Source organism: Pseudorca crassidens, chromosome 1 (assembly GCF_039906515.1).
Source record: "Pseudorca crassidens isolate mPseCra1 chromosome 1, mPseCra1.hap1, whole genome shotgun sequence".
NCBI lineage: Eukaryota > Metazoa > Chordata > Mammalia > Artiodactyla > Delphinidae > Pseudorca > Pseudorca crassidens.
The window spans coordinates 40,393,546-40,418,877 of record NC_090296.1 but is presented as its reverse complement, the minus strand read 5'-3'; the positions used below and the strand labels follow the sequence as shown (position 1 = coordinate 40,418,877).

At 42.0% G+C, this 25,332-nt stretch overlaps 1 long non-coding RNA gene across 1 annotated transcript in view; it reads right to left on the bottom strand.

Annotated features, from left to right (window-relative positions):
- The window catches only part of LOC137222609 (uncharacterized), a 77,191-nt gene extending 54,340 nt beyond the window's left edge, over nt 1–22,851 (bottom strand). The window contains exons 1-2 of the long non-coding RNA XR_010942513.1: nt 22,728–22,851; nt 20,972–21,103 (exon numbers count right to left, since the gene is read on the bottom strand). This is a non-coding gene — a long non-coding RNA (uncharacterized lncRNA). The remainder of the gene's footprint in view (nt 1–20,971; nt 21,104–22,727) is intronic.
- Nucleotides 22,852–25,332: the final 2,481 nt, after the last annotated feature.

The window sequence follows — 25,332 nt, the reverse complement described above, 5'->3', positions numbered from 1 at the left end:
AGGTCAGTGGACTAGTCAGCTGCCACACCAAGGACAGCTTTCCAGTTCCCTACACCCCAGGCAGATGTGCTCCTTGGGAATATTGTCGGGGGCATATAATATGGGTCACTTAGAAAGAGAAAGAAAGAATGTGTGTTCCCCAGACATTTGTTCTTTGATGTTCATGTTTATTCTAAGATTCAGAAGTTCCCAGGATCACCTTCTAGGGTGGTCAGAAATTCTCTTTGAGGGGAAAGTGATTCCTTATTTGAAAACCATGCCCATCCTTCGTGAATGATGCTAGCTTTCTTGTTGGCTGTCCCACCTTACCATTTCCTGAAGCTCCTGGTAAAGTTGAAACAGGCACATGAACACCCCCTGGGTTGCCAGAAAGACATCTTAATCCTCAACAGGTTTTGAGGATCTGAAAAGTAGTTGCTTATTCACTAGATTTGCTTTACAAATTTTGCACTGTTGGCACCTTGTGTCTGGGCCTTTCCCCAGCCTTCCGTGCAGATATGAACCCAGGGTGACTCATCCTTCTGCATTTTAAAGGAATTCCAGGAGAGCTCAGACAAGCCGCTGAAAAACCTGTGGTATTTCAGGACTTGTGAGCCTGGATGTTTCAGGCTCCAGAAATTAGAGATGACTCTTGTGGCCAGAGGTAGCATTCTACCTCCATCAGAAGAGGTGACAAGGCATGTGGGGTTTTGGGGGGGTTCCCGGTGGAAGAGAAGCAGCTTGAAAAATTGGACCTACATGTCCAGCTTTGTCCTTGCAGCCAAAGCTCCCTCCCATCAACCCACTTCTCACTCCATGAGCTGATCTGTCCTGACAGCTGCCAGATTAGTCCCTCACTCCTGGGGCTTGCTTTGGCACTGCTACAGATCTTTCCTTTCAAAGTCCACCCTTCATTTCCTCACAGTTTCTTCAGTCTTACTTCAGGGGTGAATTAAATTGATCTAAAACTCTTCATAGGAAAAGGTAGTTTCAACTAGCTAATAGAGGTTCTGAAAGATATATACATCTCCGGTGCCAGACCTTATCCACCAAATGCACATCTACATTTGGATATAAATCATCTACAAACAATTCTGAAGAACACACAGGTCAGAGGGAATTCTATGATGTCTGCTATTATCTTTCTATTTTTTTTTCTTTCTGATTCAGGCACCATTGGAATGTCTTCTCTGTTCCGTTCCTCCAAATTAGAACAGTCCCTCTGTTTGTGTCTGTGACATGTTTACTGAAGGGCAGAGTCTGAACCCAGTCTAGAAAGGCGTGTTCCTCCCTCAGTCACTGGTCATCCCATCTGTCACCAACCGATGAAGTGGCCTTGGGCAAACCACATGACCTCCTTCTCCTCTTTCCTTCTTTGTAGAATAAGGAGAATGCTGCTCTTATGCTCTCATAGAGTTATTATGAAACATTTAATTTGTAGTATGTGGGTGAACTGTGACAAGTTTTAAAATAGTATATTAATATAACCATGTTATTATGTGAAGTAGTGTTTTCTTATCCTTTCTCCCTATTCCCCCTGGAAAAAAACAAACCGAAAACAAAGAAGCAAAATCCTTGCCAAACTATGTGATGGCATGGCTAATTGAAGTCGTGGCCAGAGTGGAAACACCTGGCACTGCTGTGGGATTCATCCATGGGTTCCCAAGGATGCACATACCCTGCATCTCTGCTTTGTTTTCTTTCTTGCTCTACTGTCTTTATGGCCTGGGCCTCACGCTGGGGTGGAGGAGAAGTCATATGAGTTCCTGGAGGCATAGTCTGTTGCATATTAATATAAATGCCTCAAAGACTTTAGCCTGCCTGCCCGTATTTGGAGGGCTTGAAGAAAATACTTTTGTGTGTGTGCTAACTCTGACAGTGCCTATCTCACACTGAAAATTACTGGGGGCAGAGACTGGTCTCTGCCATCCATTTTTCATGATGCACTGACTTCTAGGCAATGACTAAATGCTTCTGTGGGTGAAAGGGCTCTGGTCCCAGTGCTGTCACCAATTAGCTGGCGTGCCTGGGGTATGGCTTTCAATTTCTCTGGGGCTGATTTTCTTTTCTTTTCACCAATTAATTTATTTTTGGCTGCATTGGGTCTTCGTTGCTGCGCGCGGGCTTTCTCTAGTTGTGGCGATCAGGGGCTACTCTTTGTTGTGGCGCGCGGGCTTCTCATTGAGGTGGCTTCTCTTGCTGCAGAGCATGGGCTCTAGGCACGCGGGCTCAGTAGCTGTGGCTTGCGGGCTCAAGAGCACAGGCTCAGCAGTTGTGGTTGCACGGGCTTAGGTGCTCCACGGCATGTGGGATCTTCCCGGACCAGGGTTCAAACCCGTGTCCCCTGCATTGGCAGGCGGGTTCTTAACTATTGCGCCTCCAGGGAAGCCCTGGGCCTCATTTTCTTAAGCTGGAGGTTTTCAACTGGTGTTCAGTGAAACCCTTTGGTGGGGGGAGGGGTAGAGGCAGGCTCTATTATTATTATTCTTATTTTTTAGCATTTGGAACATCTTTATAAATGTTGAACACTGCCATCTTCTAGCACTAACTTTCTATGGCCCTGAAAAATTCCACCAGAAAGCTCACTGATTGTTCCTATGAGATATTTATTTTCATCCAGTCATATTTTTCTTCTTTTTTTCTTCAAAGATAATAATTGTCAGGGAGCAGTGATTAGACAAGTTCCTCACACTTTATGTCTGGGAGATTAGGAATTCTCAGCTTAGCCCATCCAGTCTGGAAAGGTTTTCTGTAGTGAACGGCTGCTATAGGGGTGTGGTCAGGTGAAATCGGAACCAGGGCTGAAACCCCCATCGCACGGTCATCTTCCAAGACACGATGATACTTAGGCACAGCTTAGAAATCTGCAAGTTGCTCCTGACCCTCGACACTCGCCAGTCGTGAAATGTGCACTTCTGGAACTGGTCCCATGTTCTGCCTTCTGAAGTAGTTTTAATTAAAACAGACAGAGTCTGACATAAAAGGAACATAGAGAATTCGTAGAAAACCTAAACTGTGCTGTTAGAGGTGGCAGCATTTGCTAGTCTCCTTCTGGCTGTCGAGATGCTGTGAGTGCCATTTACCCAAAGGTCGCTATGACTTTGTCAGATAAAGCAGAGCCAAGACCATGAGTCCGATGGACCAGAGAGAGCAGTGTCCCAAACAATGCCCCCAAAGTGAATCTGCTGCAAAACGAGTAATGTGCCCAAACCATCCAGATGGCCCACTCTATCAGATCCACCCTAATCTACTGACTGAGTAAATAGTGACACCACGCATCTAGAACCTGCATTCTCCTCTTTCATCTCTGCCAAGTACTCTCTACCATGGGAGTACCCGAGGCCCTCAGTCTAGAACTTTCTCCTTGTTCACCAAAAAGTTTTATCTGGCGACAGAGAGACCTTGTGAACATGTAGGGGCTGGTAGACTTCCCCAAACCATCCTTAAGCCTCCTCTCAAAACCACGCGTTGACCGTCTCTTCCCTCTTCTCCTTCTTCCTCTGTCCACCCTCACGCTTACTCCTCGGGAGCCCCAACGTGTTTCACATATTCCTGCTCTTATCCTCCATCAGAAGACCTTTCTACGAATGCTGAGCATCTGGAAACAATCTCTCAGCAGTGTTGACACTTCAGCGCTCTTCTGAAGTTAAGAGGCAGATTTCTCAGGAAACATTTAAAAGGAGATTGGGTTCCACTGTTTTGAATTATGTGGAAAGAGGAACACAAAGTATTATAAAAGGCTGAGAGACATCCTAGGGTCAAAACTTCTTAAATAAATCTGATGACCTAGTTGGAACGTGGCACAAGTTGCCTTTCTGGCTTATTTATTTAAAACAATTGTGTGACATCACTGTTTAGTCACTAGTCTATGTTTACCCCCAAGGCAATTCCTGACGAATGGTGCCGCCAACCCTGAGATGCTGTTTCATATACAACAGGCATCGTGGTCTACTTTGCTCATGTGCAGAACACGCAGTTTTCTCACACAACAGGTTTTTTGTTTTATCCAATCAGTGAAACAGAGAACCCTCAGAAGGGAAATCATGTCTGGCAAATCACTATCCCTCTTAAAAGACACAGCTATTTAGATTTAAAGATAAAGTCTCCTTTAGCGTTAACTGCATCTTACAGGTTTTTTTCTTTGTTTAACTGAAATAACTTTCAAGCTTAAAAAAAATTACAAAAATAGTGTTAAAAAAAAAAACTCCTGTATGCGCTTCACCCAGATTCACCATTTCTGGGATAACATTTTGTTATTTCTCTCTGGATATCACCACCACCATCATCATTATCGTCATCATCTGATGCATTTGAGAATGTTTCATATGCCTGAATCCCTAAATATTTTAGTGCATATTTCTTAAGAACAAAGACGTTCATTCACAACGCAGTATAATTAGCAAAATCAAGAAATTTAATACGGTAGTATTATCTAATCTATAGACCTTATTCGCATTTTTCCAGTTATTCCCAAAATATCCAAAACAGCACTTTTTTTTTTGGATGAGTTCTCGAGGTACTTTTGTTGTCATTGTGATGTGAGGTACTTCTGTTGTCATTTACTTCTTAAATATTTTATCATTTCAATTGTGAATTCCTCTTTAACCCGTGAGTTATTTAGAAGATTGCTTTACTAGTTTCCAAACATATGTTATAGTTATTATTGTTTTAAACTTCTTTTCATTGTTGATTTCAAATTTAATTGCACTATTGTCAGAGAACATGGCCTCTATCATATCCCTTTACATTTGTTGAGATGTCCTTTGTGATTTTCATAGGAGGTAAGATTATGTAAATATATGCTGTTGGGAATAAAGACTTTTTCCTGCATGTCTTGGAGATTTGTTGTTCAAACTTTTAAAATTCTTTCGAAGTTTTCACCTTACTTGGTCTCAGTAATCTATACTATGATTGTTGACTTGTTGATTTCTGCTTCTAATTCTCTCACTTAGGCTTTGTAGTTTTCAGAGATATGCTGTTAGGTACCTGCAGGTGCACGAATGCTACATTTTGGTGGATTGTCCCTTCTATGATTATGTAGTGTTTTTGTCTTAAATTCTATTTAGTCTGATATAATGTTAATGTGCCAGGTTTCTTTTTATTATTATTACATGGTACACCTTTTTAATTCCTTTATAGTCACACTTTCTCTTTTAGTGTTGTTTTAATTATGTCTCCTATAGGAGGCATATAGCTGGATTTTTAAAAAAATCTACTGTGATAACCATGTTAGTAGATACATATTTTATTGCAATATATTTGAACTTCTGCCCTGTTATTTTGGGTTTTCTCCTTACCATAATTTTTTTAGCTTTGTTAATTTCTCCTTTTCTATCTTCTACTCTACTAATAAGGTTTCCATATACTTTTAAATTTTAATAAATTAAAATTTTATTTTAATAAATACAAATTTATTTGTTGATTTTGGTGATTCCCTTTAATTTTTTAAACACACATAGTTAACCCTAAACTCTTCTAACAAAGGCTAAAGTTATTCAGAATTTCTATCCTTCTCTTTACTATTGCATAGCCCTCATAGACTGAGCATGGTTTTCCTTTCCTTCTATCTTAGTTTTGCAGTGTAGAGCTTGAATTTTACCCCTTTTAAATACTCCCCCTAAAAAAAAGCTTAATATGTGTGCCCTTATGGTCAATAATTAATTAAACTTACTGATAAATGTAGTCAATTTCTATTTTACCCTGATTTCTTATATTTCATGACTTGGGCTGACTTTTCTTCGTGAATACCATCCTTTAATATTTCTTTTCGTGGGGTTTTTGACTCTGTTCTTGTTGATAAGAAATCTGTCAATGCAGTTGTCACTTCTTTCTAGATAAGATAATATATGTTTCCTCTCTGGAAATTTCTGAGCTCTTCTGTTTAATGTTAGTGCTGTGCAGCTTTACTTCAATCTGTCTGGTAGGCATGGGTTTTTTAGCTGTCCATCTTAAAGCACTCCTTTGGTGTGAGGACTCTACTCTATTTTCAGTCATGGAAAAGTCTCTACTATCTATCTCTTCAAATCTTGCTTCCCTTATTGCCTTCTTCAGAACTCCTATTTACCACGTGTTGGAGCTATTCAAACTATGTTCCTTGTCCTTTTTTGTATTTTTTTTATCTCTGTCTTTGGATATGTAGGGGTAGATTCCTCAGTGCTGTTTTCCACTTCCATTAATTATCTATGTAATTGTGTTCAGCCTAGTGTTTATCCTATCTTTGAATTTTTAATTCAAATTATTATAATTTTCAGTTCCAAGATTTCAAATTGTTTATTTTCATGTTCACATAATCTTATTTCATTTCTGCCTACTTGTGTTTCTCATCTTGCTCTTTAAAAAAAGAAGCCAGTCCATTTTATTGCTTTGAATACTCGAAAACATGCTTATTTTAAAAATATTTTTCAGACTATTCTATAAAATAATTTTATTTGGAGTAAGTAATTTGTTGACTGACTATTAACATTAGATTTTTGAGGTGGGATTTAGAATTTTGGTTTGCAAGCTTTCCAAATTTTATTTAAAGCGAGTTTTACTTTTTTTCTCTTTCCCACCTCCTTCCAATAGTAGTTTTGCAGTTGCCTCACCTGGACCTGGAAACAGATGGGCCCCGTCTTCTGGAGAGATTTGGACACCTGAGATCTGGGCACTGAGCCAGCAGGTAGCTTTACTCATTTTCCATTCATGAGACTGGGTCCAAGTCCTCTCATTCCCCCAGGCTCAGGCTTTACCAAAAGCTATGATCCCAAATGATCAGATTCTAGTTAAATGATGAAGGTAAATCCAAAATTATTTCCTGGTACATTTGTTTAGAGAGATGAGAAAATGGTTGTATCAAGGTTTGGGGGCCTCAGGAACCAAAGGATGGAGTTACTATCACCTGAGATGGGGAAGATTGAGTGTTGGGCAGATGTTGGGGCAGGGAAAATCAGGAGTTCATCTGAGTTTGAGATTTCTGTTAGACACCCAAATGGAGATATTAAGTAGGCTGTTAGATATCTGCGCCTGGAGTTTGGAGAGAGATCTGAGCTAGAGAGTTAAACTGGAAGGGGTCAGAATTTGGATGACATTTAAAGCCATGAGCCCTGATAAGATCACAAAGGAGTGAATATGGACAGAGAACAGGACCAAGGACTGAATCTAAACATCCTCCAATATTAAGAGTTTGGGAAGAAGAGGGAAACCTTTAGAAAGGAAACAGAAAAGTGGCCAGTGAAGTAGGAGTGAAACCAGTCTAAGGGGATCACCCCTACCAAAGTCTGCTTAGTAAAATGAGGACTGAGAACTGACCATTGGTTTTAGCAAAGTCGGTAGGGGAGGCGGGGTGGGGGGAGATACCTGAGTGATAATACTTAGCAAGTATGTATAAGCCTCCTTTCATGAGCTGGCAAAAGTGAGGGCATTATCTACCCCCACCAGCTCCTGGCTTCAAGCAGTAAACTGGCTTTTATTCCCTGCTTCAGGTGGAACTCTTAAACTCCCTTTACTCTGCAGACACCAAGCTCCCAGCGACCTCTCCCTGCTTTCATTCTGGGAGCAATGTAGATTTCTGGTTGCAGAGATGTTCATCCATGAGCCAGCTTTACAGTTTTTATTTTCTGTTGCATCTCTTATTACTATGAGTTTAAAGCACCAAAATTGTATCAAAGCATAAATTTGTAGAGCCATGTTGACTAACTGGAAGCTCCTTAGACTCTTCAAACATCTGAACATTTTGGATGGTGTGTTGGTTAACCATTTCTATGGGACAAACCATCCCAAAACTTAATAGATTAAAACAGCAACTGTTTACTTAACTCATGATTCTGCAAATCAGCAATTTAGGGTGGATCAGCTGTACATTCTTCCAGTCTTTACTTGATTCTTTCATGCATCCGCGGTCAGCTACAGGTCAGCTAAGGAGCTCTGCACCTGAGGAAGTAACTGGTTGTCAGCTAACGCCAACAGGGCTGACAGGGTTGACTTGGCCATGTGGTCATTCACTATCTAGCAGGCTTGCTCAAGCTTGTTCACTGGTGGCTGAGCAGAGTTCTAAGAGAGAGAATAGGAACTCACAAACCTCTTAAGGGCTAGGCTTAGGAAGGGCACAACATCACTTCTGCTGTGATTTATTGGTCAAAGCTGGTCACATGGTCAGCCCACACTTAAAGGGTGGGAAAACGGATTCCGTCTCTTAATGGGAGGAGATGGTAAGCCACATTGCAAAGGAGCATGGATACAAGGAAGAGAATGATTTTGGCCATTTTTGCAAACAATGTACTACCAATGGAGTATGAAAAGACAAATTATTGTGGGATTAATTTCGGTTAAATATAAGGAGAAAATACATCAACAGTAGAGCCTACGAGTAATTTCTGAGGGTAGAGGAGGTAATGGTAGAGGCTCTGCATCGGATTCAGGACAACCAGTTGAGTATTTGCCGTAATCAAGGTTTGAGCTGGGAGCCATGGGAAAGTCACAGAGGAAGGGCTTCCTGCTTTTCAAGTAGTGATTACTTGAATAAAGAGTGCAGGGCAGACCTCCAGCTCTATAACAAGGCAGAATAGTAATGCGTTGAGATGACTGGACAAGGGAAATCTTTGGACTGAGGTAGACTTCAAGTGTAGGCTGAGAGCAGGAAGCCATGGAAAGATTAAAGACTCAAAAGAGACAGAGATTATAGGCGGTGGTTGCACTTTGGCCAGCACCCTTATTTAACTGGTAGAGGCCAAAAAGCTCAGGAAACAAAGGAAAAAAGAAAAAGAATCCAAGTTCTCCCAACTAATTTTTTTTAAGTTAAACCAGAAGGAATTTATTGCTTTTAACTTAAAGAATACTTGTATCAACAAGAATTCTGTACACCTCAGCAAAGATGGGTCCTAGCTTGTGGTAGCTCTTGCAGATTTTCAGGGTGTTAGCAAGACATCCCCTTCATACCATAGCCATCCGATTTTTTTTTTTTTACATCTTTATTGGAGTATAATTGCTTTACAATGGTGTGTTAGTTTCTGCTTTATAACAAAGTGAATCAGTTATACATATACATATGTTCCCATATCTCTTCCCTCTTGCGTCTCCCTCCCTCCCACCCTCCCTATCCCACCCCTTGTTGGTGTTCTCAGTGCCCAGGCCAAATGAGGCCAGGAAGAAAGCCCAATGGCTGGTGCTCAGAGGGCATTGACCTGTGGGTCCTTAGTCCCTGACTCCAGAAATCCCAAGAGTTTCTTTTTTGTGGAATTAGCTTGTTCTAGAGAACTTAAGGCCCCACTGAAAATGTCCTTTGGCCACTTTTTCATCTGTCTACACCACCCAGTGATTTTTTTCAGGCTTTCAAACTTCAACTCAAATTTTGATTCACAGAAGTTATTGGCTTTTCTGACTAATTCTTAGGTTGAAGGCAGGATGTGGGCTGGTCTTCAATGTGTCTTAAAGGGCCTGAGGACCATGGCCCACCAAGGGAGCCAGTTCTATCCAACCTGTTGCTCCTCACCAAGCTTTTGTTCTATTTGGAAACCACTAGAACTCCACCCACTGGAGCAAAGTGAATCTGGCACAGGTAAGCCAGGCATTCCCATAATGCTCAGTGTTTTTACCAAGGGTGGAGACAGATGATGCAGAGATTAGTCAATCATCCCAATACAAATACTAGTGAACATTTTTGGAAATAAATGGGAAATATTTAACAATTGTGTTATTTATACTTCTATCCCTGAAATAAATTCAATCCAATGCTGCATTATGCGTATGGATTTTTGTTACATGATAGATTCTATTTTGAACTCAGGGAACAGTGAAGAGATGGAAACAAATATATTTAAGTGCTACCCTGCTTTAGACACTATGCTTTATTTTTGCTCATTCACCACATCTAATCAATTCCCCTTTCAGTTCTGACTCTTTGATATTTCTAGGATCCAATCCCTTCTCTGCATTCCCACTGCCACTACCTTAATTTGCAACCTAATCATCTTCCAGTTGGGTATTGTAAAAGCCTCTGTTATGGACTGAATTGTGTCCTCCCCCCAAATTTATACTTTGAAGTCTTAACACCCAGTACTGCAGAATGTGACTGTATTTGGAGATAGGGCCCTCAAAGGGGCAACTAAGGTAAAATGAGGTCATATCAGTGATCCCTAATCCAATATGACTGGTGTCCCTATAAGAAGAGGAGATGAGAACACGACATGCACAGAGGGAAGACCCCATGAAGACAGAGGGAGATGACAGCTACCTACAAGCCAAGGAAAGAGGCTTCAGAAGAAACCAACCCTACTGGCACTTTGATCTCTAACTTCTAGCCTCCAGAACCATGAGAAAATTAATTTCTGTTGTTTAAGCCACTCAGTCTGTGTTATTTTGTTATGGCAGCCCTAGCAGACCAATATAGCTTTCTATCTGGGTTCCCTCTCAAGTCACTTCTAAAAGTGGAATTATCTATCTCAATCACTAGCCTGACTGTCCCTTGCCTGCTAAAATCCTTCAGTAGCACCTCACCTCTCACTTAGTGTTTTCCACATTAAGTTTTCTGGAACAATAGTTCTATATTGTGTAAGTTGTGTAAGTCTGGGAACTCTGCAAGTTCCCAGCTTGAAGAGTCAGTGTACATTTGCATTGGGTTGGCCAAAAAGTTCGTTCAGGTTTTTCCTTATGCAAACAAAACCCCGAACGAACTTTTTGGCCAACCCAACATGTTAAAGGCTCTGAGAAGTTTTATAGTCAAAAAACCTGGTTAACTTGGTTTCACCTAGTGTTTACCAGATTTATTTGACTATGGAAATTTTTTTCTTGGTATAATACCCATTATATCCACTGCAACTTGTGTTCTATAATACAAACTAGGAAATGCTGCCATATACAATCAATACTTTGGCATGTCATGCAGAATGAGGGCCACCAGATTTATTTATTATTATTTTTTAACATCTTTATTGGAGTATAATTGGTTTATAGTGGTGTGTTAGTTTCTGTTGTATAACAAAGTGAAGTAGCTATATATATACATATATCCCCATATCTCCTCCCTCTTGCGTCTCCCTCCCTCCCACCCCTCTAGGTGGTCATAAAGCACCAAGCTGATGGGCCACCAGATTTACCAAACAAAAATACAGGATGCCTCGCTGAATTTGAATTTCAGATAAGTCTAAAAAATTATTTGTTGTTTATCTGAAATTCAAATTAACTGGGTGTCTTGTATTTTGTCTGGAAATCCTATACAGAACCCTTTGTGACCTATTATACGGTGCACAGACTGAACCAAAATGAATTTGATAAGAATTTTTTTCTCCATTTAACATACTCGGAAAGGATGAAGCCAAAGTCGATGCTTGGCTTTCAGTTGGATTCCTTCAATTTGCCACCAACCCTTGTTCCCTTAAAGCAGTGTCTTTCCATCCTGGCTGCATATTAGAATAAGTTGAGGAGATTTAAAAAGATACCTACACCCCATCCCAAACCAAGTGACTGAGAATTGGGGGGTTGCTGAGTGGGGAGTTTGAAAGGCAGGGCCAGGAGGAAAGTGAGGCAAATGGGGCCTCCAGGTAGCAAGATTTAAGGTGGCCCTCACTCTCAGGGCTGACCCTGTACTTGCACAAACCCTGCTGGCCTCACCCCGGTCAGACCCTGTTAAAAGAAGTAGGTGCAGGATTGTGGAGAAGAACTTGCAGGGGGGTTCTGAGCTGCCCTGAGTCCCATCTCCACATCTTGTTGCTTTACAAGGAAATGTCAACATTTTTGAGCAACTGGACATGAGCTCCAGCCCATAAGCATGAGTCAGGAGAGGCTTCACCAGGTCAGGTTTTCCTGAAATGTAAACTTGCAGCTGACTCCAGTTTCCTCTAGAAAGCCACTCCTAAAAGTTACAAAATGCTTGGGTTCCTCATTCTTTTTCCGTCCAGGCTGGTGATGTTTGAGTAGCCGCTAGTCCCTGGCAACTGTTTTGTATTCAAGAATTGTTTTAACTTTCTGAAAATGGAATGAAAGTATACGCTTCACTTTTCTCACCAAGGTTTTACAGATGCTTATCCCCACTCACTCTCCCTCCTCCTCCTTGCTTTTTTGTCAGTGATTTCACACCCCATCCCTGGCAGTCTGGTCACAAAGGCACATGTTAATCCTCACTGGAGGTAGCACTAGGACAGCTCTGGACCTGTCCCTTCCTTCACTGGCCTCTGAGTTCTGTGATGTGTGAGTGCTCTGCCCCTGCCTCATTGTTACTGGCTGATGGGCACATCCTTAACTGCTGATTCCCAGAGGCTCTGAAAGTTTTAAAACACCAGGGAAAGAAACTTTGTAATTTTCCAGTGCTCGGAAAAGATGGGAGTGGTTGATGGGAGCTCCCCACGGAGCCAAAATTAACTTCTTTCTATTGTGATAAGTGAATGATTTTCAGGGATGTTCTTCTTATAATTGGATTCAAAACCTACCTCCTCAGAGGCAAATTTGGAAGAGAAAAATACAAGGGAAAGGGTCAGATAAGGCAAAGTTTGCGACAATTTCCTGGTAATATCAAGATCACGGAATCCTGTGGGTGTATCTCACTTGGGTATTAGCCCTGTCCCTGTAAAGTTTCACATAAATGGAATTTTTAAAAAATTAAATCATTGTAACTGCATAGGAAAGATTGCTAAATGAAGGAAGCCCAAAGGGCCATACTATATAAAGTGAATGGTCTTTACATAATGCATACATCCCTCCCACACATATACACTGATTTTTTTTTTTTTTTTTTTTTTGCGGTACGCGGATCTCTCACCGTTGTGGCCTCTCCCCTTGTGGAGCACAGGCTCCGGACACGCAGGCCCAGCGGCCATGGCTCACCGGCCCAGCTGCTCCATGGCATGTGGGATCCTCCCGGATCGGGGCACGAACCCATGTCCCCTGCATCGGCAGGCGGACTCTCAACCACCGCGCCACCAGGGAAGCCCTACACTGATATTTTTTATAAGCTTGCAATTTCTCGCAAGCTGGATTTTCATGAGGTAGGGGTGCCTGTTACTTATAATGATGACTGGTCTGAGGTCACAGCTGTTCTCTGAACCAACTTTTCATAATGCTCTCTGAGGAGTATGAACAGCTACCAGGGTTCTATGGGAAATTTTAGCTGAGAAAATCATTCCTGTGGGTAAGCTAACCCAGAATCCTCCTGGCCTACCTCCAGACTGATGTGGACTCTGGGGTGCCCAGAAAAATTGTCAATGATTGGACATTGGAAGAGTCGATGGGGGACACGCTGAGGCTAAATGTTGCCAAATGCAACAAGAACAGCAGTGTGGTGTAATGGGTAGAAGCATAAGCTCTGTGGCCAGACTGCCCTGCCCTGCCCCTGCCCTCTAGCTGGGTGACTGCCTGAACCTCAGTATACTCATCTGTAGAATGGGGTGATATCATGGTACCTGCCTCAAGGGAGCACCTAGCAGACAGTAAGTGCTCATAAAGTATTAGCTATTTTTAAACCGCCTGGTTTAGCTCTAGTCAGATAGGAGAGAAAAAAATCGAAAGACCAAAGATGCTTATGGCTACTGGGTGCTGGTCTATGCCAGGTACATGCTTTTATTTAATCTATGTGTCTCTCACACATGAAGGCACTAATGTTATCCCTACTTCTCAATGAAAACTAAAGTTCAGAGAGGCTAAGCAATTTTCCTAATGTCACACAGCAGATAAGGGGCAAAGCAGATATCTGAGGCCAGTGTTATGGCTCTTTGCATCTGTCTCAGGCCTGAGGAGACCAAAGCCTGAAAGTGACTTCAAAGATGATGGCTTAGGGCTTGGAGGGTTTTGGGATTTAAAAGTAAAACTAGTTCAGGAAGTTACATCAAGGAAAGAAGGAAGGGAAATTCTTTTATTTATTTCACAAAGATTTATGAGAATCTACAGTGTGCTGGCACTCCAGTTACAGAGGTGACTAAGGCCTCACCCCTGACCTTAATGCCCAGTGGGGGAGACAGTCAACGTAAAACTACAAAAAACACCAGCCAGTGTTAGGATTTAGGTGTGAAGAATGTGCTATTGGATCCCTAAGTGAAAAATGACCAACTTTATCTGAGGAAGGTTTCAAAGGGAGGTGACGGCTTTACAATTATTATCTTATTCACTCCCCCTCGTACTTGGGCAGGTGGGCAATATTATTACCCTGGGGCAGGGACAGCTAGTTACCAGGATCTAAAGCCCCTTCGTACTTATGAAGAGAACCCTGACTGCCTTGGGTAGGCAATATGGCCAGCTCCAAGTCTACTTTTTCCAGACTCCTTTGCAGGCAGCTCTGGCCCATTAAATGGAAGCAGAGGTCATTGGGTTAGACCTCCAAAAAGGCTTCTTAAAGAGGGTAAGGGCTGCTTACATGGGCTTTTTCTTGCTCTTTTCCCCTGCTTCCTGCCTAGAGTACAGATTTGATGGCTAAGGCTCCAACACTAACTTGTGATCTTGAGAAAGGAGACCTCAAGCTAAAGGTGGCAGGGCAGGAGGACAGAAGGAGCCCAAGTCCCTGATGACAATGACTTGCCGTCCCAGCCTCAGACTGTCTCCCTCCAGACTTGTTTGTTTAAAGGAAGGCAAAACAAACTTTTATCTTATTTAAGCCTGTGTTGTTTTTGGTCATTGTTATTAGCATCTGACCCAGTGCCCAACTGGCATGAGGCCCTGGGGCTATTAGGTGGTGGTGCCGGGATCTAAACTCAAGCAGCCTGACTCTCCAACCCACATTCTTATCCACTGTTGGGGCAAGCCTGTGGGCCTAGGGCAACCCAATAGCCTAGAGAGTTTCCTTGAAATTTTAATCCCTTTTGTCAACTATTCGGCCCTGGCATCAAGTACATGTTCTGTATCTAAGCAGCACTGAATAATGTATGTTAAACGAGTACAGCAAATAACTGCCCCTCGACCATTTCCCCAAGGAAAATGTTTTTCTGAGGGGTTGTAGAATGATCCTTGCTTCTCCCAGGCCAGTGTCAGTATGAAGCTTGTGAGAAATCTGAAGTGCTTTGACATGTTAAAAGAAGGGAAATGATAAACTAGAAATGATAGATAATAAAAACTTAAAGATATAGATAAGCCTAATTTAATTAAGTAGAATTCTTTTCATGGTGAAGCAAAATTGTATAATTTTTTGTAGGAAACACTAAAAGTATAATGAAATGGGCTGAAAGCAAGAGTTGCTATCCCAAGTGCTTTTTAAATTTATTTTTTACTGATTACAAAAATATCAAATATGACTTTATATAACTCCTTCTATGCATAAAAACACACTAAATATATATTTTATATATGAGCTTATGGTGTATATACTATTTTGCAACATTTACTTTTTTCACTTAACATATTTTGGCCATTTCCCCATGTCTTGCCTTTAAATTAACTTGGCTCTGTTTAAAGCAGCGGAGTATCCTTTACCCCAATGCCCTCTTTTAAAAAAAACGTGTTTGGCTGTATCTCTGACCTTGCACTGTAAAGTGTCATCAGGTGTTTATAAGAGGCGGTTGATGAGAAGGGCATCAGAGATTAACTCGCCCCCAGCTGGAGTCAGCTGGGCTCTGGAATAGTCAGGCTGAAAAGTGTCTGGCTCTAGAAAGAAAAATATTCTGGATCAATGTTTTGTGGGTAGAAACTGCTGAGGCTCCGAGTCACAGCAAACAACTTAGGCCTGTCAGGATGGTCGATAAGCTTCTAGGATCCCTGATGAAAGCTCCCTCTGACCCCTTCCTGGCATCTACAGGTCTGGGGATGGGATGGGGGAGACTGACTAAGAAGCAGGTATCATCTGCAGCCCCACAGAGAATCGGTTCTTTGACTGGCCTTCTCCTGGAGCATTGAGAGACTGTGGGGTGCTGGGCACTTACCGTTTTGGACTCAGGTATTAGAGAGAAAATGGTCCAAAAAGGAAGCCAGCAGGTGTGGCCTCTACCCTGGGCGAGTTTAAGCTCTAGATGGGGAGATGAATGCTATGAATCTCACTCCCACCACCCCCCCTAAATCAAACATACTCACTGTCCACAGGATTATCCCAAACCCACCCATCAGCCCACTCCGCTACTGTAACCTGAGCTTCTCAGTTGAGCCCGAGAAGACAGGTGCGGGCGGCGGGGCGGGGGAAGCGAGTTAATCAGCAAGCAGGGCTTTGAAAGAGGAAAGGAGACCCAGAAGTCAGAGCCCCTGGCGGCTCAGATGCACATACCTGTGGCAGAGGTGTAGGCTGTGGCTGTGAGGTGGGGTGTGGAGAGGTGAAGGAGATCAACAAGGAGATTAATTCAGGCAGGAAGGAGAGCTCAAGGTGGAAGATAAGAAGCTTGGGGAATGGGCAGGGAAAAGAGCAGAGGTGTGAGAGACTTTTGAACCTCCACTGAGGAGATTGACTTGGATAGATGGGCAACAGGGAGCAGCTGTGCCTTGGGACGAGGCATCCCTGAAGAAAGCCAGGCAGGCCACAGCTGCACCTGCTGGGCCCATTCACTCCCTACACCTGGAAGGAAGCAGCTCCACGAGGAACCTCACCAGCCCCTCTCTTGTGCAGGCTGGGTAATAGGCGCCCACGCTTCAGCCAGTGTAATTATTTCATTGGCAGAGTGGTTCAGGATGTTCTAGCTGTCCAGCTGGCCCAACTAGTATTTCTCGCTCCAAGATGGCAAAACAGCTGGGCCTGCCTTCCAGTCCACAGTGTCAGTGCCCTCCAGGCAGAGACCCCCAGGATCACTGGAGTTGAACAATGTTGGGTCCACAGATTAGTTGCAGTGAGGGAGGGCACATGCCAGGGGAGCCATGGGGCATCTCAATAAGAGGATATGACAAAGACCTTACAGGAGCCACATGGAGGCAACTAGAGATTATCATACTAAGTGAAGGAAGTCAGAAAGAGAAAGACAAATACCATATGATATCACTTATATGTGGAATCTAAAATATGACGCAAATGAACCTGTCTATGAAACAGAAACAGAATCACGGACATAGAGAACAGACTGGTGGTTGCCAAGGGGGAAGGGGTTGGGGGAAAGATGGAGTGGGAGGTTGGGATTAGCAGATGTAAGCTTTTATATAGAGAATGGATAAACAACAAGGTCCTACTGTATGGCACAGGGAACTATATTCAATATCCTCTGATAAACCATAATGGAAAAGAATATTTTAAAAAAGAATGTATATATATATATATATGTATAACTGAATCACTTTGCTGTATAGCAGTAATTAACACAACATTGTAAATCAACTATACTTCAATAAAAAATATTGATTGAAAAAAAGGATTTAGGCTCAGGTTTGGTGACTTGGGGGAGGGTTCAAAGCAGGGCGACTTGCTCTGGAATGGGTGTTATCAAGAAGCAGGGGTGATTCCATGATGGGGTATCTAAATCATTCTTACCTAGAAGGCAAGGAGGAATGAGACAAGCCTCAGGCTATAAATAGGAAAGAGACAGCAGTCACTCAAACTAGCCAGGAAAGGGACATCTTTGGTCATTTTTGTGGTTTTAGACAGTGTTCTTATTTTTGTCTGGGTTCAGGTGTGATTATGAAGTAATCCTATTTTTGTTTTGCTCCCTCATGGTCACAGAGCGGCCTTGTCTGATGTCCTATGGAAACATTTATGTTTAGTAGGAGAACACCATGACCCCACTGTGGGTGCCAGGTTGGGTCCTGGCTCTTGGGATTGCTTTCTCTTTCTCAGTAAGAAACAAGGCCCATGTCTAAAGGCAGCCAGGAACCCTGGACAGAAAAGAATCTGAGGGCTCGCAATGCTCTTGTCTAAGCAGAAGCTCCTCCTGGAGGGCTGGAGGAGAGCCCTGGGAAGCCAGATGTTCATGTTGTAAGGCTGCCCCTAGCCCACTCGTTCAGCCGTCAACAAACATTTACTGAACAGCTAATATACTTGGGCACTTGAGACAGAGCTGTGAGCCAGAGAGTCCTCCTGGAGTGTCCACGTTAGTGAGAAGCCCACACAATGTGAGTGAACAATAAAGAAGATAGTCTCGGGTAGTGATGGGTGTTATAAAGAAAGTAAAGGTGGTTGATGGAGTAGAGAATGACTGGGGGAGGGGGTACCATTTTGGAGAGGTGGTCAGTTACACCCTCTCTGAGGAGATGATGAGAAGGTACCATGTGAAATTCTGGGGTGAGAGTATTTTGAGCAGATCAAACAGGAAGTGCCAAGGCTTCTAGAAACAGGAGGAAGGTGCATGTCTCTGCGGTGTGGTGAGTGAGCGTGAGATGGGCCAAGATGAGGTCAGGGAGGTAGGCTGGGTCAGGGAGTCTGGGTTTTCTTCCCCGTGTCCTGGAGGCGATTAGAAGATCTCCTCTGAGACAGCAGAGGTGTGCAGCTTATTGACGTCTCTCTGCACACCAAGGTCTGTCTTACCTACTGCAGCCCTTCCCTCCAGGCCTGGGGTTTAGGATACACCAGAAATAGCCTGATCTTCTCCTTACCTGCTAAGGCCAATCATTGTTTAGAAGCGTGTGTTAGTTTCCTATTGCTGCTGCACAAAAGCCACAACTTAGTAGCTTAAAACAGCACATTTTTATTACAGTTGTGGAGGTCAGAAATCCTAAAATCAAGATGTTAGCAGGGCTGTGTTCCTTTTGAGGCAGAATCTGTTTCTTCTGGATGTATCTGTTTCTTTTAGAGGCCACCTGCATTCCTTGGCTTGTGGCCCTTCTTCTAGCTTCAAAGCTGACAGCATAGCACCTTCAAATCTCTCTCTCTGTGACCACTACTTCTACCATCGCAGCTCATTCTCTGACTCTGTTCCTCCTTCTCTTATAAGGACCCTTGTGATTATATTGGGCCCAGCCAGATCATTCAGGATAATCTCCCTATCTCAAGGTGCTTTAGTTAATCACATCTGCAATTGAAAAATTACGTTTTGCTATGTAAGGCAACATACTCACAGGTGTGAGAGATTAGGACTTAACACATCTTTGGAGAGCCATTCTGTCTATCACAGGTAGTCACCTAGACAGCAGAGAATGAAATCTGGCCCAAGCCATTCTACTAGTTGGATGTGTCATTTAACTACTGTGGGTCTGTTTACTTGCTGTAAAAATAGGATGAATACTTGCCGCATCTACCTCAAGAAGTTGTTGTGAGTATCACGTGAATTAAGGTAGCATATTCGAAAAAATAAGAAATGCCATAAAATATAAAGGGTGATTATGAAGTATTACCAAGCCTATGAAACATGGGTACAAAAGCAATGTTATATCTTAATATAAAACACTGGAATTAAAAGAGCTGTGTTTGAGTTCTGCTCTCCAAAATACTTGCTGTTACCTTGAACAAGTCACTTAATATCTTTGGGTTTTATTGTGTATAAAATTTGGAAAATGCTATATTCTCATTAATATTATTGTAGAGTTTAAATTAAGTAACATTGGCAGTGGCTCTTTGTGAAATGCTACACAAATGGTGTTTGTTAAATATTCCACAGGCAGCCACCCAAATACTTCTTCCTCGATGCATGATGAATCCAGGTAACAGGGACGTACCTGTCAGACCGATGCCAACAGGTTTTGAATCTCCACTGTATGAAGTGAAAGAGAAATGAAGAGGAGGTAGTAAATAAGGGCCTCTCTCTTCCCTCTCCCTTCAGCTACTGAGGGGCCCAAAGGCAGCAGGAAGAAACTATGGCATCTAAAATGGTTATTCAGGAAAATGCAAAGTATGCCTATTGAGAATATAGAATCTTCCTGCAATGAACAGGTTTAGGTTGAGGCCGACTTTCTCTGGAAGAATCATCTCTGGTCATGTTTTAGACATTAAAATAAGTTACTCAAGAGCTGCCTTATTCATTCAGCACCTATTACCTAACCATGAGCATAGCACTTGTGGGCTATGTGAGCATAGGTGGGTCTATAGCACCCTATAGCTATAGCACATAGCTATAGACCCACAAATATTTATTAGCACACCATTTCTGAGCACTGAACTACGCGCAAAACACTTTCCTTGGTGCTGGGGACAGAGTGGGAGGTGAAGACAGAAAACCTCCCTGCCCTCGTGGAGCTTGTAAGTTAAGGAAATGAACATTAATCAAACACTTCCACAAACGAATGTAAAAGTACAACCAAAACTCCTCCAAGGCAAGGTTCATGGTGCCAGGGGAGCTTACCATGAGGGTCCTAACTTGGCCTCCAAAAGGTAACAGTTGAGCTGAGATCGGAAGGCTGAGCAAGTGTGTTTAGAGGAAAACGAAGGGAAGAGTTTCCCAGGCTGAGGGAACAGTGTGTACCAAGGCAAAGAGGAAGCATGGGATGAGGAAGCATGAAGACCTAAGAGAAGGCCAGCATGGCTGGACTCCGCGAGTGAAAGGTACAGTGGTCAGCATAGAGAGCTGGGCAGGGTAGTTCCAGCCACAAGGGTCATTATGTGGGCACACATGGTGACTGACAAAGTCAGGACACAGTGTTTTACCAAGTTCCAGGTTTTGTTTTTATTTTAATGTTCCCAGGAGTATCCTATCATTGCATTTCCATAACCTGAAAAATCCTTTAAATGTGTAATAATAAATTACATAATTCTCACTAGGATAAGAGAGGCATATTAAGTCACCTTGTGTAGGTACATGAAGGATACCCTGCAAACTGGCTCCAAGACAGGATGCAAAGACCAGGCCAGATACTATGGAAGCTCACTGTTAACAACTCTTGTCTCACTCTTGTGCTTTCCCACGCACCTCACACAATGATTACTCTTGACTCCCACAAAAGCATTTTAACAGTGGGGAAGATGTCCAATGACTTGATTTACATCCCATAGGTACAGAGGGGACACTTGAACCCACATTCACTGCTTCTAGATTGAAACGGTTTTTCCCACAGACCACCCACTGAGTCACCTACAAACTCTCTCTGACCTTCTTAACGTCACAGAACTCTAGAATTTTCCAAGTTGCAGTGAAACTTGACCATCAACCAACCTGTTGAATTCTCTCATTTGGAAATTGCAGGAAGTTTGAAAAATATGAGAAGGCATAATATTTCAGAAAAAGACTGAAAGTGGTACATTCCACTAAAGGAAGAGGGAAGTCATTACCTGGTTCTGTCTAGTGACTCACTGTTGGCTCCCTGGCACACACCATGCAACAGAAAGACTCTGCTCCCATCACTAGGGTAGCTGTGACCTTAGAAGGCCCATCACTTTCCTCGGGTACCTTCTGTTTTCTCACTATAAAATAAAAACATAAAGTGACTACAGCTGATGATAACAAATCATCTTACATCATAACCCAGCACACACACACACACACACACACACACAACTGAAACAAAAGTTCCAAGAATCTGTACTTAGCCTTGCTATTGGGTTGGCCAAAAACGTTCATTTGGGTTTATTCTGTAACATTGAAAAACCCGAACAAACTTTTTGTCCAACCCAATAGAACAATGTAAGCTTTTCTATTCTACTTTTTCAAAAAAAAAAAAGGTCTTTGCAATACCCTAAATTGATGTTACTACCCACTAGAATTTGAAATCCTCGGGTTGACAAACTCTGGACTGGATACCCTCTGAGGCACCTTCCGGCCCTAGTTTCCTGACATTCCTCAGGGCTGCCCAGAGCCTCTCTGAGGTTTCTTCCTAGCAAGGGAAGTGGCTAGCTCTCCCTGGACCTGGCAGCTCCACTGGTGACTTGGAGTTCTGCGGCCTCACCAAGGGGCATTGGCCTTGTGGCAGTTTATCCCTGCATGGATAAACTAACACGGAACATGGCCTTTGGGTCACAGACAGCTGAGATCTGGTGGAGCAAGATCTATATTCAAACTGCTGAGCTAGAGAACTTGGCCAGTCTCTGCCATCTCCCAGCCCAGATGCCGACACACCACACGCACCGCATACACGTACCACGCACCTTACCCACGCACATACACCACACAGTTGTCCACACGCACTCACCATACACACCACACATGCACACAGACCCCACACACACTTTATACATGTGTGCATACCTTGTGTACACACACACACTCACCATATACTGCATACATCCCACACAACACGCACGTGCACATACAGACCACACACACACAGACACTTCAACAATGACACCACTGAAGCACTTTGTTTTTACAAACGGTACTCTTTTTAAAAAATCAAATAATATTATATGGTGTTTCAATTATAATTTCTTTCAACTTTAATTACATTTTCACTTTAAGAGTGCTCATTTTTAATGTTCTATTGTTAATTCTTCTACTAGTTTGTAGTCACTTAACACTATATTCATGTTTATATCTCTAACAACTTCCACATTTCCTTCATGTTTTGAAAGAGGCTTATCAATGTGTGCTTTTGAAAAGTACTGAACATGTTGTTTCACTGATGGTTTAAATGTTACGAATTCTGAATATTTTAAACCATAATAACAGTATCAGTATCGCAAAATCCTGGTATCACCATTTTGCCTTGGAATTGCCATCACCCACAAGGAGCTGGAGAGAGTACTGGTTCTCATGCCCCCGTGACGATTCTGAAGCTGCTTTCAGCGCCTCGCCCAGTGCTGGCATCTGGAAAGCTCTTAGGAAAGGTCTGGTGAGAGAGTGGCTGAAAAGGAGAAAGCGGGGGAGGCAGGGGGAAGAGGAAAAGAGAAAAAGAAAAAAGAAGAGAGAGAAAGGTAAAAGAAGAAGGGGAGGGAGTGAGCCGTGAGTGGGGCAGCTAAAGAGAGTGAATGAGATAGACGGAAAGGAAAACGGTATATTGCGTCTGCCTTAGATTTCTTTCCTTACGGAAAATGGAAATCAAAGACCATTTCCATGACGTATCTTGTTCAAAATATTATTTCTGGAACCCACCTGGTGAAGTGGCAATTTTGTAGGATGTTCATGGAAAATTCAGCTTTCCATCTGCTAGAGGAAGCAAATCTTGCTGAGACATTTGACAGACACACAGTTGTTTAGTCTTGGACATGCACTTTGCCATGGTAACAAAAGCCATGTCACGGAAATACATGCATCACCCATTTAAATGGTTTTCTTTTCATCTCTACAGATCATAAGTGAATTTTGGAAGGAAGGATAGGGTTTTATTGTTTCTCCTAACGATAAAAATTTTTAAATGCTCATTATTTTTGAATGATCAGAAGATACAGATAAGTATAAACAAGAAAATAAAGATTACCTATTAGTCAAAACATCCGGAGACGATAGTTATTAACATTTGGTGTTCCAAATTTTATTTTTAATACACAAAATATAGCTATATATGATCATATATATACTCCGTTACATAATCTTTTGTCTCACTTAATATGTTGAGGACATCTCTGTCCATTTTTTTTACGTTATTACACAGCTTTCTGTTCCCCTATGGACAAATATTTAGGTTTGCCAATCTTTGGTTATTTAAATGACACACTAAAAAACATTCTTATGCAGGCATTTTTGTGCATTTATCCAGTTATTTCCTTAGGATATATTCTTAGGTGTAAGCATTTAAATGTCAATATGCACATTTTAAAATGCTATATCAATTTGCCAAATTGCCCTCCAGACACTTTGAACCAATTTATATTCCCTTTAAAGTGTATGAAAATACCGGTTATCTCACACCCTCATCAACACTAGTTATTATCATTCTTTTCAAACTTTTCCAGTTTTATAGGTTAAAAGGCACTTTCATTTTTATTTTAATTGGCATTTCGTTTATTACTAGTGAGGTAGAATAATTTTCACAGTCTTTTGGCTATTTGCATTTCTCCTTTTTTGTGTAACTTGCCTGACCATGTTTCAGCTGTAGTTTTCTAATGCATTTTTTGTCTTTTCCTTAATTTCTGAGTTCTTCATAACTCAAAAACATTAACCCTTTCCTGCCATATATGTTGTGAATTCTTTTTTTCAGTTTTTCATAACTTTGAATATGTAATTAAGACATACAGAGGTTTTGTTTTGTTTTAAGGAACCAATATACCTATAATTCTCTTGTTGTTTCTTACTTTTGACTCATGGTTAGAAGAGTATCCCTCATTCCAAGATTATATATACTTTTTTAACCTGTGTTTTTTCTGTCCTCTTTTGTTTTTTACATTTATATTTTTAAGTCACCTGGAATTGATTTGATTTGTAGCATGAGGCAGGGATCTAGATTTTTTTCCTAACTTGCTAATGAGTTGTTTCATTAACGCTCAGACTAAAGAGTCCATATTTTTCCTATTGATTTGAAATATCTTGTTTACCATACTCTAAATTCTTACAGACACCTGAGCTCTTCCGTTACTTGCTTTTTCTAGTCTTCTTAAGCCCTAAATCCACGTATGTTAAGTCTTTTAGAACTATCTATCACTTTAACTATCTAGATTGAAAGTTCTTATTCCACAGACTCCGTAAGGTGGTTGAATAATGGATGCTACTTTTAATAGAAAGAACAAGGTCTATTTCCATCCTTAGGAGCTATGGGAAAGGAGAGAGTTTTCCTCCTAGGTCATAGAGTTTCAAAATGGAAAGACATAGACTGTCTGTTCCAAAGCCATAATTTTACAGGTGAGTGCTAGAAATATTAATTGACTTGTTTATGGTTAACATAGCTAGCAGTGCCAGGCTGAGACTAGAACAAAAGCATATTCCCCTAAAACCATGCTGGAGGAAGATGGATGGAGCGAGGGTCTATCAAGGACAGGAAAAGCAGAATCAATAAAAGGATGAGCCTTTCTTTTCTACATCTCCAGGAACTTGGAGGGAAATGGGAGGTTTCTGGAGCACCACCTTGAGAAGGGAGTTAAATGTATAGGAGCCCCTGCCGTTACCTGACTGAGTCGTTAGAAAATTCAGCATAGAAAGGGGACATCACAGACGCACCAGAGTGAGCACACAAGCACACATGCGCAGTCAATAGGAGCAGCTTACCCAGCTTTGAGCTTTCAAACAGAAGTTTCAGGCATTTCTCAAGAGCGCCACTCTCACCATGGTTGACTCTGTGAAGGTCATTTAGGTCAGACGCCAGCAAAAGCCAGCAGCAGAGAGGCAGGAAATGTATGGGGCTCTGTGAGCACAGCAAAGGAGAAAAGCTTTTTGTAGCCAAGGCATGGGAGGAAACACTGATAACGTGAGGAGGGCTGTGTGTATGTTGTGTTTTCTTTTCTCTGTCGAGAAAACTCTCAAACTGTGCTCTTTCTTTCATTTTATTATTGGAGTATAATTGAGTTACAATATTAGTTTCAGATGTACAACATAGTGATTTGATATTTTTACAGATTATATTCCATGTAAAGTTGTTATAAAATATTGGCTATACTCCCTGTGCTGTACATTACATCCTTGTAACTTATTTTATACTTAGTAGTTTAATCCCCTTCTGCTATCCTGCCCTTCCCCCACCTCTCTCCCCTCCTGTAACCACTTAGTTTGTTGAACTGTGTTCCATAAAAGCCATCCAGGTCCCCTCCTACCTCCCATCTGGTGAAAA